This window comes from Cibotium barometz, chromosome 24, assembly GCF_041138505.1.
Source record: "Cibotium barometz isolate CiBa-2024 chromosome 24, ASM4113850v1, whole genome shotgun sequence".
Classification (NCBI taxonomy): domain Eukaryota; kingdom Viridiplantae; phylum Streptophyta; class Polypodiopsida; order Cyatheales; family Cibotiaceae; genus Cibotium; species Cibotium barometz.
In genome coordinates, this window is record NC_141069.1 from 624,235 (window position 1) to 643,298 (window position 19,064).

The following is a 19,064-nucleotide window of genomic DNA, read 5'->3' on the forward strand; positions in this document are numbered from 1 at the left end:
TACTAGAAATTTCTCTTTTTGCTAGCAACTATTTGTGCATAAACATTAAAATCAATTTATGCATGGTTGTAATGAGAATTAATCAATTAACCTAGGATGATTAATCTTAGAATATGATAGGAAGTCCTCTTTTCATATTATGAATGAAAATGATTTGTGTTAATTTTTCTGAAAATTTTACCATAGCTCTGCTACTATTACTGATAATTCTCAATAATTTTAAAAGTATAAAGTTTAGTAATATTATATGATTAGAATAACCATTAATTAGATCAATATCTAATTATGGACTTGATTCTTAATTTTTCCATAAATTAAATAGCATAAAAGCATTAAAAAGCCACTTATTTGGCCTTTTATTTGACAAGCATAGAAATTACTTTTAGATTAGAGAATTGCTTCATGAGAAGCTTCATTTGAGTATAGAATAGGTCATAGGAATGACCATTCTTTGGGGGAGAGAGAGAAATGCTTAAAAAATATTATAATTTAAGCATAAATAAAAATTTATGTGTTTTATCATAAAATTCATTAAAGAACTTCAATTGCATTTAAAAAGCCATTCAATTGAATGCTTCTTAAGCTTGAGAGGGGTTGAGAAGAGAGAAACATTTGGAGATTAAAGAAAAAAGACCATAAACCACATTTTACCTCCTAGATTGCTTGATTCTTTGATCAAAGTAGCCCCCAATCAATCAATTGGTTTGGTATGTTGATGAAGACTCCAAGGAAGATTGAAGAGAGAGAGAAGCTCCAATCTCTTCAATTTGTAGAGAATTGAAGAGAGAGAGAAGATTGAAGAGAGAGAGAAGATTGAAGAGAGAGAGAAGCTCTAATCTCTTCAATTTGTAGAGGATTTTTAGAGGATAATAGAAAATATCATTATTTCAGTATAATAGTGGCATGGTATAGTTCTCATATTTTTTTTACAAAGGGCTAAGGATCTATTTATAGGTGAGGGAGGCCTCCAACCAAGTCCAACTAGTTTCTAGAATTTTCCAAGTTGGTTGAATTTGGACAAGATTTGGACCTAGTTTGGCTCCCTTTTGATTTGGTTTGATCTAGGAGAGAGGAGAGATAAAAATATCACAATATTTTTGAGTTTAAAACTCCACTACACATGTGAAATAGGTGCCTCCTTGAAGAGCCCCCTTCTCCTTACCAAGGTGTCAAAATTGAATCATTATATCCAAAATATCTCATTTTTTAGTAATATTCACAGTTTTTTACTAATAAACCTTGTCCTTAGTCAACTCTTCATCTTGTGTGTGTTGGAATTAGGGTTGCAGGAAAGCACACAAAGCTTGGAGAAGAAGAAGCAAGAATGCACACAACACAAAGTGTATTAGATTGTGTCAATGTACAAAAGATAAGTTAGCCCTAGAAGGATGGGCGTATATACAAGCTGGGGGAAAAAACCTCCTAAAGAGGGAAAAAGTGCCCCGACGGTCCTAAGTGTGTTCACACACGTCACTGCCTATATATATATGGCAACAAATCCCCCCTGGGAGTGATGGTGTGAACGAGAGCTGGCACTCATGTATAGGGGAGTGCCATGCCCAAAGTAGATCAGTCCACAAAGGGAAGCAAGCCCAAAGCTTTGCAGAAAGCTTCGAACTTCTCACGAGGAAGCGCCTTTGTTAAAAGATCGGCAAGGTTGTCCTGTGTTGGCACATAGGCCAAGCTGATCTCTCCTGCTAAGAGTCTCTCCCTGACATAGTGATAATGCACCTCAATGTGCTTTGTGCGAGCATGAAAAATTGGGTTTCTCGCAACTGCCAATGCACTCTCACTGTCAATGAAGATAGAGGTGGCAGACTCCTGTCCAACACCCAAGTCAGCCATAAGCCGTCTGAGCCACACACACTCAACCGTAGTAGCTGTGAAAGCTGCCCTGTACTCAGCTTCACAACTAGAAGTGGCCACAGTAGGTTGCTTCTTGCTCAACCAAGATATGCATGAGCTATCGAGCATGAAACAAAAACCACTTGTGGACACTCTTGTGTCATAGCAACCAGCCCAATCTGAGTCCGAAAAAACATGTAAATCTGGCGGCAACGATCCCCCCTTGGGATAAAACAACCCAAGATGTATGGTGCTACTCAAGTAGCGAAAGATGCGTTTAACTGCCTTCCAATGTTGAGACCCTGGGCTATGCATAAACCTGCTCACCTGTGAGACTGCAAACTGAATGTCTGGCCTCGTAATGCATACATAAATGAGGCAACCAACAGCTGTCTGATAGAGTGTGACATCAAAGTGATCTCCAGCATCATGAAGACTCAACTTCAAACCTGTCTCCATTGGAGTAGCAATAGGCTTGCAGTCTTCAAGGCCAAATCTCCGTAACAATGTCTCAATATACTTTGTCTGACACAAAGCAATACCTCCATCACACTGCTTAAATTGTATCCCCAAATAATGATGCAAATGTCCCAAATCTGACATCTCAAAAGAGGCATTCAAGTCAGCCTTAAAATCAGCAATATGACTCTCATTTGGTCCTGTGAGCAGCATGTCATCGACATAGAGAGCAATGATTAGATGTACATCATCCACACGTTTAACATACAAAGTGCTTTCTGTTGGACTATTCTGAAAACCATGTGCAGTCAAATATGCATGTATCTTTTCATACCAAGCTCGTGGAGCTTGCTTTAAACCATATAAAGTCTTTTTCAACCTGCACACTTTGTTTTCCTGCCCTCTTTGAACAAAACCACGAGGCTGCGATACATACACCTCCTCATGCAAATCTCCATTCAAGAATGCAGTCTTTATGTCCAACTGATGTACATTCCAACCATTATGAGCTGCCAATGCACAAATGCTATGAATGGTAGTCATACGACAAGTGGGAGAAAAGGTCTCATCAAAATCAATGTCCTTTTCTTGAGCATAACCCTTTGCAACAAGTCTAGCCTTATAGCGATCAACACTGCCATCTGGCTTTCGTTTCAACTTAAAAACCCACTTACATCCAATGGCCTTTTTACCAATAGGCAAATCACACAAAGACCATGTACCATTCTTCATTATAGCATCATATTCACTTTGCATTGCAGCCAACCAATTTTCTGAATTTTGTGCCTCATCAAATGAAAGAGGTTCTTCCTCTTCACACATACTAGACACAGCCAAAGCATAACAATCTGATATACAAGAGGCATGCTGAAAACCTGAACGAGTACGACTAGTCATAGGTGCATCAATCTTACTATCATGCAAGGTTTGCACCAGCCATTTAGGCATACCTCTAGCCTGCTCATTTTCAGCCCTATCCTCATGAATTACATCCTGTAAATCTGCATCAAAAATAGGCTGATCTATGATGTCGTTTGAAATCTGCATAGGCTGAATATTTGCCTCATTAGGACTTACATTTGAATTCCCACCTCTAAACAGAGGCAACAATGTATCAAACACATCCCGTGAGCTCACACCTGTCTCTTTGGTGCATGATAACAAAGGCTGCACAACATCTTCCACAAAAACAACATCTCGACTAATCAAGATACGCTTTGACTGCGGATGATACAATCTGTAACCCTTGCTCTCAGCACTGTAGCCAACAAAAATGCATTTGACAGCCTTATCATCCAATTTTCTGCGTTGTTGCACAGGTACTAAAGCATAGGCCAAGCAACCAAAGACACGCAAGTGACCAATAGAAGGCTTCCTGCCATGCCAAGCTTCGTATGGAGTAATAGACTGCAAGGCCTTAGTGGGACACCTGTTGAGTACATATGCAGCACACATGACAGCCTTAAGCCAAAACGCATGTGGCAAAGCTTGGCTCTTGACCATACATCGTGCCATCTCCATAAGTGACCTGTTTTTCCTCTCAGCAACACCATTTTGTTAAGGGGTATATGGCACTGTACATTGGTGTTTTATCCCACGACTAGCCAGAAATGCATCAAACTCTTTAGACATGTACTCCCCCCCTCGATCAGAACGGAGGGTGCCCACATTACAATTGGATACATTTTCAACCATAAGAAAAAACTGTTTGAAGCACAAAAACACTTCGGACTTTACCTTCAGTGGATATACCCATGCATGCCTTGAGTAATCATCAATGAAAGTCACGAAGTACAAGTGTTTACCAAATGATGGAGTATGCATAGGCCCACATACATCACTATGTACAAGTTGCAATTTGCGATTGGCCCGCACAGAACCATCCTTTGGAAACGCAGAACGCTGCATTTTGCCCAAAATATAGCCTTCACAAACATGTTTCAGTGGTGCCTCAAGAGGGGGCAATGAAGCAACCATATCAAATTTCTGCAAACGCAGCAAACTAGCAAAGTTCAGATGATCAAAACGAGTATGCCATAGTTTTGCATCTGAAACTGCCTTTTCATCAGAAACTGCATTTGCTGAATCTTCCACACACTTGTCATAAGAATTGAGCCTATATAGCCCATGAAACAAGATGCCAGATACAATAATCGTATCACCAGAAGTCAAATCATGAACAGTACATCTGTCATCCACAAATTTGACTACAAGTCCAAGTCTAGCAAGCACAGAGACAGACAATAGATTCTTCTTTATCCTGGCACATACAAAGCATCTGAAAGTGTGAAAGCGCTGCCATTTGCAGCCGTAAGCATAATTTTACCAACGCCCTTCACTGGGTCCAGAAGCATTATTGGCACATGTGACAGTATTCCCATTAGGAACAGCCTCAAGACAAGTGAACATGTCACGATGCGAGGTAATGTGCTTTGTAGCACCACTGTCAAAATACCATACATGAGAGTCAACAGAAACTGCCAAACATACATCATGTATAGATGGGTCATACTGGCAATACACACTAAACGCCCATTCTGTATCCTGCACAACATTTGCAGAATCTGCATTTGTAGAAGCATCCGCTATTGTGGCTGCATTTGACTCTTTCTTCTTTGCCTCTTTAGCCTTTAGCTTAGGGCAATTCTTAATGACATGATCATTTGCCTTACAATAGTTGCACCTGGTCTTTTTCTTGCCTTCCTCAAGAGCCTTCTTAGACTTATTGTTGCTACCTGTGGAAGGAGAAGAAGTTGTAGACCTACTAATAGGAGAAGAAACAGTGGAAGGGGCTGCCTTACCACTTCTTCTCTGCTGTTGGGCAGCAATAAATGCTTGATAAACTGCACGCTGCCTGGCCCTGTTTTGCCTGAACTGCGCTTCTTGCAAGAGCTTGTTGACTAAAGTATGATACTTGACAGCATCAGGTCTGTCCTCATTAAGAAGTCTCCACGTGGAAGCAAAAGTCTGATATGTCTCAGGTAAAGCATCAAGAACAGTCTGCACAAGAGAATGATCAGGAATAATCTCACCTGCAGAAATCAACTGTTCTTTGAGATCTTTAATCTCAGCAAGAAAGACATTCATGTCATCATCTTCCTGCATAATCTTCAATTCTAGCTCTCTTTACGCAGGTAAGCGATTTTTGCCTCGTTTTAACGACCTACATACAAACCAGCTAGAATATCCCAAGCCTGTTTTGCTATTTTAGCTGAACGAATATGTGGGGTGATGTTACGTTTGACAGAAAGTGCAATCAAGGCATGAGCCTGCTCATCTTTACCATCCCAACAACGAGCTTGTTCAGCAGGTAAAACAGTAGCAATAGTAGAGCTGCTAGAACCTGCAACATCCTCAACAGATCATACATCCACAGAGCCTGGACGTACATCCATACCCTGCACAATGTTTCACACTCCTTTTGCAACCAAAACATGCTGCATCATGTATGCCCAAAGTGGGTAGTTGCTGTCTCCATCCAGTTTGTCTTCAGCAGACAACATGCGAAATACATCATTGCTGTTATTAGCCATGGCCACTGACTGAAACTGATGTAAAAGTTACCTGTAATGAAGCAAAGACTAAACAGAAAACAACTCGTGCTATGTAGCACGGTCCACAATAGAATACGTATGCTTGTTTTGCAAAAAATTGCACTGTTGAAATTTTTGCAGAAAATGACGAAAACACATGTGCAGAACTTGAAATGCAAAAACGGAGCCCGAAACGACCTCAGATGCAAATTCTGAGAACGCAAAGCCCTACGGGCTAATTTGCAGAGTATAGGGACCTGCACAAGCGCTCGTGAAAACTCACCTAAATCGGAGAATGTTAGTCGGAGGGTGCTGGCGGCGTAGCCTTGGGAGCCGATGCCTGCTCTGATACCAATTGTTGGAATTAGGGTTGCAGGAAAGCACACAAAGCTTGGAGAAGAAGAAGCAAGAATGCACACAACACAAAGTGTATTAGATTGTGTCAATGTACAAAAGATAAGTTAGCCCTAGAAGGATGGGCGTATATACAAACTGGGGGAAAAACCTCCTAAAGAGGGAAAAAGTGCTCCAGCGGTCCTAAGTGTGTTCACACACATCATTGCCTATATATATATGGCAACAGTGTGAGCATTTACTCATTTTTGGGGATTTTTCTTTTATTCTTCAATTTATCTCCTCCATACATTTGGATTAATCTTATTGGTCCATAGGAACCTTAATTGGAGCATAATCCAAAAATTTTTGAAAATCTAGACCCTTAGGCTAAGGTCCTTTTTACCTATTTTAAATTAATTCCAATTGCACATTGGAAAGTTCTTTTTGAATTTCTATTTCAGGGGAAACCATTTTAGACACTAGGAGGATTTTTATATCCAAAAATATCTCAATTTTGGACTACCTCCCTCTAGACATTTTCTTTCTCTAGGTCAAAACAGGGTAAAACAGGATCTTTCTTTTATTTCAGAGGGGGGAATAATTACAAGATCAGAAGGGGAGGTTCTTACACCTATACACCTCAAAAGCTGGAAGGAGAAATCTTACACTCTACCTCCTCTTTTGACCCCTCTTACGCTTCTCCCCTCTTACTGCTTCTCCCCTCCTCTGACCCCTCCTCTGACTCCTCCTCTTTCCTACGGGGTGCTACTAGTGATGCCACAGAGGTTCATTCTATGCGCATAGGATCCTTTGTGAGCTCGGGACTCCTCCTCTGACCCTTCCTCTTAGTCCCCTCCTCTGACCACTCTGCTCCCTGCGGGCTGTGAGCTCGGGACTCCTCCTCTGACCCTTCCTCTAAGTCCCCTCCTCTGACTCCTTCTCTTTGACCCTTCCTCTAAGTCCCCTCCTCTGACCACTCTGCTCCCTGCTGTGAGTCCCCGCCTCTGACCCCTATGAGTCCTCTTACCTCCTCTTACCTCCTTCTATGTCCCCTCCTCCAAGTCCCCTCCCCTGACCCCTCCTCCTCTAACCTCTCCTCTGAGTCCTCCCCTCCTTTGAACCCTACTCTGCCTCCTCCTCCCCTCCTTTGACTCTGACTCTTCCCCTCCTTTGACTTTGACTCTTTCCCTCCTTTGACTCCTCCCCTCCTCTGACTCCTTTACCCCCTCAGAGTCCCCTCCTTTGAGCCCTCCTTTGACCCCTCCTTTGACTCCTCTAACTCCTCTCATCTTACCCCTCCTTTCCTCTGATTGCTCTTGTCACCCCCTTTCCCCCTCTAAGTCTTTTCCCCTAACCCCTCCACTGAGTCCCCTCTGCCCCCTCCTCTAAGTCCCCTCCTTAGACCCCTCCTCTCCCCCCTTCTAAGTCTTTTCCCCTAACCCCTCCACTGAGTCCCCTCTGCCCCCTCCTCTAAGTCCCCTCCTTAGACCCCTCCTCTCCCCCCTTCTCTGATTCCTCCCCTCCTCTGACCCCTCTGCCCCATCCTCTGAGTACTCCCCTCCTCTGACCCCTCTAACTCATCCTCTATCCCCTCCTCTTAGTCCCCTCCTATGAATCCTCCTCTCACCCCTGAACCCTCCTTTGACTGCTCCTCCCCTCCTCTCACCCCTTGGACTTCTCCTCCCCTCCTCTAACTCCCCTTCTCTTCTTCTTCTCCTCTAACTCATCCTCTATCCCCTCCTCTTAGTCTCCTCCTATGAATCCTCCTCTCACCCCTGAACCCTCCTTTGACTGCTCCTCCCCTCCTATGAATCCTCCTCTCACCCCTTGGACTTCTCCTCCCCTCCTCTAACTCCCCTTCTCTTCTTCTTCTCCTTTGAGTCCCCTCATCTTATCCCTCCTCTAAGCCCTCCCCTCATCTTATCCCTCCTCTAAGCCCTCTACCCCATCCTCTAACTCCTCTTACCCCACTGAATCCTCCTCTATCCCATCCTCTTAGTCCCCTCATTTAAACCATGCTCTGACTTCTCCTCCCCTCCTCTGACTCCTCCTCTCTGACCCCTCTAACTACTCCTCCCCTCCTCTCACTCCTCTGACTCCCCTCCTCTGGCTCTTCCTCTAACCCCTCCTCTGTCCCCTCCTCTAAGTCCCTTTGTTGCGCCCAGTAGCTCAGTCGTGGCAGAAGGCATCGACAACCCACTCCCCACGTCGTGAGCACCACCTCGGTATCACATGTGTGGAGGTGGTGAACTGTAACGACCTAAGAGCCGTTGTCAAGAACAAGAAGACAGTGTAAAAGGGCAACCAGTCACTACAAATAGTAATGGAGAAAGAGATAATACAGTATTAGGCAGGATAGAGATATATGCTCCGATAGAAGAAATCTATGGAGAGTGCCATTGTTGTATGCTCTCAACTGCTAGTTGACAGTTGTCATGAAGCTTGACATAGTAATCGTACTCAGGGAATATTAGTGTTATTGGACAATTGCTCTGTATTGGTTTGTCATGGAATATTAGTGTTATCGGCGGGACAATTGCTCTGTATTGATCTGTCATGGAATATTAGTGTTATTGGACAATTGCTCTGTATTGGTCTGTCATGGAATATAACTAAGATCAAGCTTGCTATTCCATTGTTGTTTTGAGTTGTTCTCCACAATTAAGTCTGTAGTGTCTCTGTTCTACTGAATATGTTGTCCATGTATGAGTAAGTGAGTGAGATAGTTAATGGAGTGCTGAGGAGTGATGACTGAGAGAGTGAGAGTGATGGGTTGCTCAGTGGATTGATGTCCTGTGTGTCCTTGTGACCATATGTGAGCTGGTGTTTGTACTCGAAAACTCTGGTGGGTGACTATACGTCTTCCACGGCATTGCCTAATGGGTCTATTACCATAGAGTGCTATCTTGGCATTCCGCTGAAAGGAAAATTAGTGAGAAACACTTGGTGATCCTGGTGGAGAACAATAAGCATGCTGCTAGGGAAAACCGCCATTAAATAGCATCTCGCACCATCAGCGCACCATCAGCCGCCAAAGGAAAGTGTAGGACCACTTAGAACAAGTCTGAGGAGAAACCATAGCATGTAAGGAATTTTTTAGAGAAGTCAATACAAAGAGCTTCCTAACACAAATTAAACCACCTTCAAGCATGCTTCACGCATGTTCAGGGATCTAAGGATGATGAAAAGTAACCTCGTACTGTCACAATCAAGAAGGTAGTGCTAAAACTTCTGTAACCCCGTACGAGCAAGAAGTAGTGTTAGAGTTCGGGCAACGACTTGGACCAAGAAAAGGACTGCCAAGAGCAAGAAGTCAGGCGGCACAGTCTAGGTTCAGAAAGCCCAAGAAGGGTGGAGCAACGAAACTGAGAAGAATAACCACAACAAAATCCTCGGAAAAGGTTCAAGGAAGCCATGGCGTCATCAACTAAAAATTTCCTAATGTACTCAGCGAGAAAGGGGAAGATGCAGATCTGCATGTGAGGAGCTTTGAGAAATACTAGAAGGTGGCGCCAGACCTCGGGATGTGGAAGAGCCAGAGCTAAGTGAAATTCGTAGAGATGCTTTCATGAATACCTTCAAAGACAGAGCCATGGAGGGGGTGTCAAGATACCAAGACAGCCCTTTTCAGACCTATGAAGAGGTCGTGACTGCTTTTCTAGAAAGATTTCGCAAAATAATGTCGGCAACTCAACTCTCTGATCAAATGAGAGAGCTCCGCAAGAGGATATAGATGTGGAAGCTTATGCACCAAAGCTACTAAGCTTGAGGCAAAGAGTGGCGGAACAAACCCAACCGTCTATGCAAATTGTTGCTGATTGGTTTGTCCAAGGGCTTAAGCTAGATATCCACACAGAACTCAGCACAAAACAAGCAGAAACTGAAGAAGAGTTCAAGGAACTGGTGGAGCTGGCCAAAATGTCAAAAAAAGAGAAAAAGCCCAGAAAGAGTGTCACCACTGCGGAGGATGATTAAAGCGACTCTTCAGCAGGACACACCAGTGGTGGCAGTGAAAAAGAAGAAAACCGAGAAGGCGCAAGGAAGGCCCAAAGATTTGATGTTGTAGGTAAAGCAACTGATATGCAAGAAATCAAAAAGAGAAAGGGGTCAGATTTCTATAAGAATGTGTTTTGTTCCTAATGCAAGCAGGACTCGTCACCTCAAGGAGGAATGCACTGTGCCACCAACTTGCACCATTTGTAATATGTATAATCATAGTACCTGGAACTGCAGGTACAACATGAACAATAGAGCTCCCATGGTGAATATCTTGGAAGGAGTAGAAAGAAGACCCCCAGGAATGGGAAGGTATGGGAATAGAGGCCACGAAAATAATTCAGGAAGAAGAAACCAAGGAAGAGCTTGTGGTTCTACAACCTTCATGTGTTATTATTATCAACAGCGTGGACACACCAAAGAAGAATGTGCTATGAAGAAAAAGCATGATGAAGAAAGACAAGCAGAATTGATGTAGCTCAAAGAAAATCCACCAAGCGCCAACATGATGTAGGAAGATGACATACAGAAGGAGGTGAATGACATCGTGGCAGTCACCAAGGACTAAAGCTAATGAATTTGGCATGGTAATAACCCCGCTGCATAATCAAAACACACCCCAAGCCCATAAGAAGGCAGTTGTGGATTGGGATCAGTAGGAAAAGGTGAGAATTCAAACCACTAAAAGAAAATAGAGAAAAGGCAAGGTAAGAAAAAGGAAGATAGCTCACGCGAAATCATCATGGAATTACCAAAAACAAGTGGAAGCAAGCATGCAGAGCACCTCAATAAGAAATGCTTGGAAGAAAACCAGAAGAATGCTGAGTGGAAATTGAAGAACTCAATCTTGATGGTAGGCATTGAAGGACTGAGCAAGGAATTGAAGAACTCAATCTTGATGGTAGGCATTGAAGGATTGAGCAAGGAATTGAAGAACTCACTAGAGGAAGAAACCCTGGAATGCAATAATGTGTAAGCCGGAGAACCCCCAGTATCCAGAGATGATGAAGTGGCCAAAGTCACAATCCAACTGAGCAATGTACTCATCAATGATGCAGTGTTGGATGGAGGATCCAAAGTGAATGTCATCATTGAGGAAATTGCATTGGGATTGGGTCTCAAGTGGGAGCCCATTCCGTTCAACATAAGAATGGCAGATAACATGGTAATAGTACCTAAAGGAATCATCAAAAATGTCCTAATGAAAATTAAACAAGTTGACTTCAAGGTCAACTTAGCGGTTATTAACACAGAAAACCACACCTACCAGGTGTTGTTGGGAAGGCCTTGGTTGAGACACGTCAAGGCAAAGTAGGATTGGGGTAGGAACAGAATCATCATTAGAAAAGGAAAGCAGAAAGTGCATGTTGATCCCTCGGATGCAAGGGGATCAGTGAAGCCTAATCAGAGACCAGTCCATGTTGAAAAATTTTACATGCCAAAAGGCTTTGATAATGACGAAGAGAACATAATCCTTTGTGAACACCCGGACCTGGTGCCCTTGTACATGTTGAATGTGGGTGAAAAAATAAGGCATTATGTAGAAGCAGAGGGTGAAAAGAAGGAGGCATCGAATGATTAAATGAAGAAAGCTATAGATTCTGAAGAGCCAAAGGGCTCAAAATTCAGCAAAACCTTGCAAGAAAAAGCCTTGGAAGAAATCAAATGGGCCCGGAATGTGGAGCAAGAAGAAGAGATTCAGGAGATCCGGGACAAACAATGCCACAAAAGTAAGCTTGGACAAATTACAGGAGGTAAATTTAGGGGATGGAAAAGAAGAAAAGCATGTGAAGATCAGCCTCGAACTAGAAGATGAATTCAAACAGGAGTTGGCATCCTTGCTAAAGGAATACCAAGATGTCTTCGCTTGGTCATACGAAGACATGGAGGGCATTGACCCTAAATTCTTCCAGCACAGCATCAACTTGAAAGAAGGAGCTATACCTGTCAGACATCAGAGGTATAGAATGAACCCAAATTATACAAAACAAGTCAAAGAAGATATTGACAGATTATTGAGAGTGGGTTTCATAGTGCCAATGGAAAAACCTACCTGGATATCCCCGATTATGGTAGTTCCCAAAAAGAATATGAAAATCAGAATCTATGTAGACTACCGCAAGCTGAATGCTGCAACTAACTTAGATCCCTTTCCACTCCCATTCATAGACTCCTTGCTGGATGAGATAGCTGTGGAAAGGAGACATACTCCTTCTTAGATGGATGAGGTAGCTGTGGAAAGGAGACGTACTCCTTCTTAGATGGATGAGGTAGCTATGGAAAGGAGACGTACAACCAAGTGAAGATGGCTTCGAAAGACATGGAAAATACTGCATTCATCACTGAATGGGGTGTCTTTGTGGAAACTATTTTGATGTTTGGTTTAAAAAATGCACCTGCCACCTTCCAGAGAATGGTACATGAGATTTTTTATGAGTATCTAACAGACTTCATGAAAGCTTTTGTGGATGATTTCAGCATGTCTGGAGATAAAGCAAAGCACATCTATCATTTAAGGCTATGTTTGCAGAGGTACAGAGATACAAGGCTGAAGTTAAATCCGGCCAAGTGTGCTTTAGTGCACATGCACATTGAACTGAGATCATTGACAAACCAATGTGTTACCATTTACACCAAAGGATTCTACTACTATACAAGAATTGACGAATCTTACTAGATATCCAACAAACAAGTCAAACAGTTATATATCTTTCTACAATCAAGATAGTTGCAAACAAATCTTGATGAATGCTTCGCAAGAATGGTCTGAATCAGTCCAAGATTGACAAATTTGCAGACAGTTTGAATGCATGCATGAAGAAACCAGAGAAATGCATCTACACAGACAGTTTGCAAACCAGCTATTGGATGTAAGCTAGTGTATCATTGACCGACATCAACAAAAAGCAACAGAGAGTACAAATTTTGGAAGTTGTGCAGAACTCTACAAAGTCTATTCAAGAAAGCTTCAAGAAAATCTGTCTTTAATCTTGCTTAAGTTTGATAAGTGTACTAATCTGGTGCAAAAAAGCAGCAAATCTTGGCAAAACAAAGAGCGACATCAGAAATGAAAGAAAGAGTTGAGCAAATTTGATGAAAAAATTAGCACTAGCAACCACTCTTAAAGAAAGAAGCAAAGGGCATATCTGATGCATTGAGAAAATATCAAGATGGAAGTAAAGAACGTAGATGTGCCTACTGCTTTTGTGCATGAGAATGCTGATCCTGTTGGGAAACCACAGCAGCAAGGCAAGGGTCTTATTCAGTCTGTTACAGGGAAGATTTCTTAGTCAGTGAAGAGTGAATTATCAGGCTTTGGTGGCAAGTCGGGCAAAGATCTTGAGGTAAAGACTGAGGAAACTTCAAAGTAGGCCGGCTTGCACTGCTGCATTTTCGCACATGACCTTTTGCAGGCAGGCAGGCAGGCAGGCAGTGGGGGTTAGCTCTATATGGTCCTTTATCAATCTTAGCATACTCTCTCCTTATTATCAGTCAGCGCACTAGACAACACCATTGCGGCTGAATTACAGGTGCAGCAGGCGTTGAATACAAGCGCACACCGTTTTGTTTGCTACAGAGTGTTTTTGTTCTCTACGACGTTTGTTCTCTACAGTGCAACCGAGAGCGCACAGACAGACAACGCTGCTGAGCGTTCTCTTCGACTCCAACTGAAGGCACGTTGCTGCGGCTGAGCGTTCTCTTCGACTCCAACTGAAGGCGTGACAACAGGCGAGAGCTCACAGAAGGCGCTGCTGCTTAATATTACACTACTTGTTGCGAAGGCGCTGCTGCTGTGGCTTATTACACTGTTGCAGCAGCTCGACTTCATAGCCGTTATCTTGATTTGCCACTTCAGGTGAGGAGATACATATCATTTGCTGAGTTCATACATGCATTTGGTACATCGTGGCTTCGACCTCTCGATCTTTCTTCACCGACATCATACTATGATGACACAGCATATTCATGTCACATATGGATATTTGAGCTTCAGATGTTATTGCCTAGCCAGTGTAGACATTTATTTGATGATGAGGATGTTTGTGCTAGATGGTCTAGACATTCTACACATGGTGATTTTGTTGAGAATCTATGTGGATACCTTTACATGGATGGTTCAGCATTGATTGCATGGGAGGATGTATATGGGGATTTGATTGAGTTCCCTACAGTTGTGAGCAGAGATGATTATATACCTGAGGATGGGTATCATTATGACATGCATTCACTGGATGATGAGGAGGATAGTGATGATGATATTGATGTTGATACTTGTACACATGGTCATACACATACATGTGATGACATTGATGTATCACACCCACATACCTATGATGATGTATCGTGCACATGCACACATACACATGATGATAGTGATACACGTGCACATGATGCCATTGACACATATGTACATGATGATGATGTATGTGATAGTGATAGTGAGAGTGATGTGTGTGAGTCAGATCATGTGGGCATAATCTTGATGGGAGAGATGGCAGCGAGCACATCGAGCATTACGAGCATCATAGAGCTACCTATCTCTATTCCTAGTGATCATAGGGATACATTAGATGACCATAGTGATTCATTCCATGATCTTGATGAGCATTTGACTAGTCAATGATCATTCGGCTAGTCATACATCTTTAGTCACATATGGGATTGACACTTCACATGTCGTTGAGCACATCATAGACCATGAGGAGCATAGACCCGAGGTTCTAGTATTAGATGTGTTGGGCTACTCCTCTAGATTTGTTACATGTGGAGAGATTTCAGATGTGACCACTACTTCTAGTTTTCATAGCATTCCTGGCAGCATTCGAGTGGATCGAGTTGTGGTGATTGAGCAGTTAGGGATAGTGCATGAGAGTAGTGATGATTTCATAGAGGTGAGACATCGTAGGAGTATGCATATTGGTCATATTTTTAGCATATCCTATGACATTGACTTTGAGAGTTTTACAGTTGATCTAGGTATTTCCTTAGATCCAGTACTATTGGAGATTGATCTATCATGGGATTTAGGTCATATAGGGACATCAGTGATGGAGTTGGTCTATATTGAGGATGACCTTAGTGACCTTGGAGATTCCATTGATAGTGAGTTGGTTGATACCACTTTTACCTCTTGTGTAGACACTTGGTCAGTGTTTAGTAATGACGATCTTTATGATGATCCAGCTTTTGTTTTAGAGGGTCACATACATATAGAGTGTCATACACATGGAGATATTGTGCATGGGTCGAATCATACTCATACATACATCGATATGGTGGATCATGCTTTTGACATCTTGAGTGGTGCTACATATAACGGAGGCATGAGTTCGCATTTTACTCTACTTGAGGCCGACCTTGACTTATGTTCATTTGGCTCATTCGGATGTTGGCTCAATCTTGTGTTCTTTGGAGTTAGGACATTTTTCTTTGGATGCATTCTTTGTCATTTGAGGAGCATAGTTTGTGGATATGTGGCTCGACATTCAGGTGCATCTACGGCATATTCTAGTCTTGGCAGACATGATGATTCTTTTGTGCCACGACCACTTAACATTTTGGCCAGGAGTTTTGAGCTTCTTCGGTGGATACCTTTCATGCCAGATTCACAGTGTGGTCATGAGGAGGAGCTTATGAGTTTTCCTTTTGATCCTGGTACTTTTATCTCTTTGGAGTCGAGCCCTACTTTTGATCCAGGAGCTACTATTACTTCAGCTTCAATGGTTCAGGGTATATACCATACATATCCCTTTGATCTTGAAGAATACTCAACTAGATTCGTCATCGACAGTGGTTCCTTACCTACTCCACTTGCACCATATTATCATGGAGCCACTGCCTTCGATTTTTCATGCCTCGGATTTTTCATGCCTTGGATTTGCTTTTGATCCAGGAGGTTGCATATATAGCCTCATCATCGAGAGACGGAAGTCCTCTATCCTTTCCATTTGATCCAAGGGGTGTCATATGATTCATGCACAGGTCTTCCGCTCTACATTCAGTCATCATGGATGTGATTTTTTTTTGCTTTTGTACATAGCCACTTGTATATGTTTTTCTTTGGGCACGACCACCCTTCGATTTGGAGGATAAAATCATTGTAGGAGGGGATGGTTTGTAATGAAGTAGTAGGTTCGGGTGCACATGCACATGGGATAGTGGGGCCTAGAAACTTGGGCTTGGGGAAATTCACATGTGTACCTTTAGGGGACCCTATATGAGGCATAGGGATGATGGACATTGTACATTTTTATCATTATACTTTTTGATATCTTTGGATATTGGTCATCTCATGACTCTTGGAGCCTCATGGCTTTCAACCTAGGCCTATGGCATCCTCTTGGTGGGAGGTTAACTTACTTAGGCATCATATTGTATGAGATTATCCTTAATCTTGTATTAATCCATGATGATTTATCTCTAATCTGAGCTTTATGATTCACTTCATTCCAATGGCTAGCAACACATCTGATGATAGTAGTACTTGATTCCCCTATAAGAGGGCCCTTTGTTGAGGTCAAAGCACATGCCTTCCTGATTGTAGCTGTGGATATAATCATCTTGAATATCAATCAAAAGAATGATTAGCTTGAAGCTGACAGTAGCTACTATTGGTAGGATCAGTGGGAATCGGTTTTGGTTCAAAGTATCGAAGAGGCTATGCTCGAAGTAAGGAAAATAGTAATTAAGTGAGAACTCTCTAGCAATGAACCTTTGTTATAGGCGTAAAAAACAATGGGTCAACAAAAAGGTGTTTTGGAGATGCCCTTTAATACCCTTTAAATATCAGCATATTCTTGGTGAGGACGGGCGACTGGATACCAAAGTTGTCCCACGTCGGCTGAATACCAAAGTTGTCGATTATAACTTGGCCATCAATATCAGCAAATATTCTTTGATGGTGAGGAAGGGCAATATCCAGACTGGATACCAAAGTTGTCGATTATAACTTGGCCATCAATATCATCAAATATTTCTTCATACCCTCCCCACCACCATGACTCGACCAAATGCTGCTTATCCATCGCTTATAGGCATGGGCAATCATAATGTGACTATTCGTATCTTGAGCAAGTCAACCAACCACCACGGGTTAGTAAGCCTTTATCCTTTTGCTACATTGGACCACAACATTTTTGGGTGTTCCATTTTTCCCAACTCTCTTGGTTTGGCATGTCACCCACTAAAGGGTATGGTACAGTAGTAGCTGGTGTCATATGGATTGGAGTGGTGGGGTTGAATGGAGTGATCTATAAGAGAGCTTACGCATTTGATGACACTTAGGTAGGGGATTCCCGCTCATGATGATTTAGTCATATTCTGGAGCGAGGAGACCAAGTATGGGGTCAAAGGTAGAACCCACCACATCTTGTTCATGGTGTTGAGTGTGGGCCTCAACCTTAGCCTCAGGTTGGCTGTCCAATGGTTCCTCAAGGTTGAGGCAATCTATTGGAATCTCTTGGTTGACCCATTCGCTATAACAGACATCACAGTTCTTTGCTTCATTGTCGGCATCCTTTATGACAGTTGGCCACCACAAGCTTGCTTGCAAAATTTTCTAGGCTGTTATTTCTTCGCCCATGTGTTCTCCAATGATCCATAGTGTGCTTCTCTTAACACGGCTTGCTGCTCATGATCCGGAACACATCTACATGAGATCTAGTCTATGCCTCTTTTATAGAGCTGCCTAGTGATTATGATGAAATTTCTCCTCCTTAAGGCAATTCTCTTTTTCCTGTTAGTGGTGTACCCTTCTGAAAATGTCCCATCTTCCAGAAACTGCATCATGTCATAATACTAGTTCTCTTCCACTTTATCTACTACTACTGTGAATAAGTTGGTGTCTGGGAATTGATCTTCTACACCTCCCAAATCAGGTTCTCCGAAATCTAGTTTGGATAAAAAATCTGCCACTACATTTTCTTTTTCGGGTGTGTTTCAGATGGTGAACTCAAATTCTTGCAGTAGGAGCATCCATCTTGCCATTTTTCCCACCAAAAAAGCTTTGTTCACTAGATAAATGAGAGCTTAATCGTCCACATTGAAAATAAATTTATTTCCCAAGAGATAGTGCCAAAACTTGTTCATTAGCATAGATCATTGAAAGGACTTCTCGTTCTGTCATGTTGTAGTTCCTTTTCGCCCTTGTGAGAGCTTTGCTGGCATAATGGAAGGGCTGCATATACCCTTTTTATTTTTCCTGCATCAGTGTGCTGCCCACTGCTTTATCTGAAGCACCTACATAAACATGGAACATTAAATTCCATTATGGGTTGGTCATTACTGCTGTGGATGACACCATACTTTTCAGCCAATGGAATGCCTTCTAACACTCTGGACTCCATTCATACTCAAGCTACTGTTGGAGATGGGACAAATGGTGGCAAGGTCAGCTTTTTTTGATATCACCTCTTACATGTTGAGAGTATGTCTGTTGCCAGTTCTCCCATCAATTTTCCTTCCAAAGTGGTAGCTCATGTTGTTCATCTCACTTTGGTGTACTGCACATCAAGGTAAAGCGGAGGCCACAGAAAGGCAACCCTCTTATGTAAGTTTTGGAGGAATGGGGTGTTAGCTCTACCCCCAGAAGTATAAGACCTTGTGTACCCGGCCAAGTTTGTTCTCTACTGCGCATAGAAGATGGGCAGGAAGTGCATGTCAAGAGCTGTTTGTCTTAAGCATTTTGATACAACTTTCATAATTTGTGCTGTCCAGCAGGAACTGGATTAATGAAGCAAGTAGAGTGATAATTCAGGCGAGTTACTTTTTATACATGTAGCTCGCTGTGGAATGTGTATGCCTTCTAGGGCATGAGTGTTACCTTCTACAAGGGAGTTAATCTTGTTCTAGGAGTTCTTAATAAGGATGTGTTTACACTTTGATGCTTAAGAAACT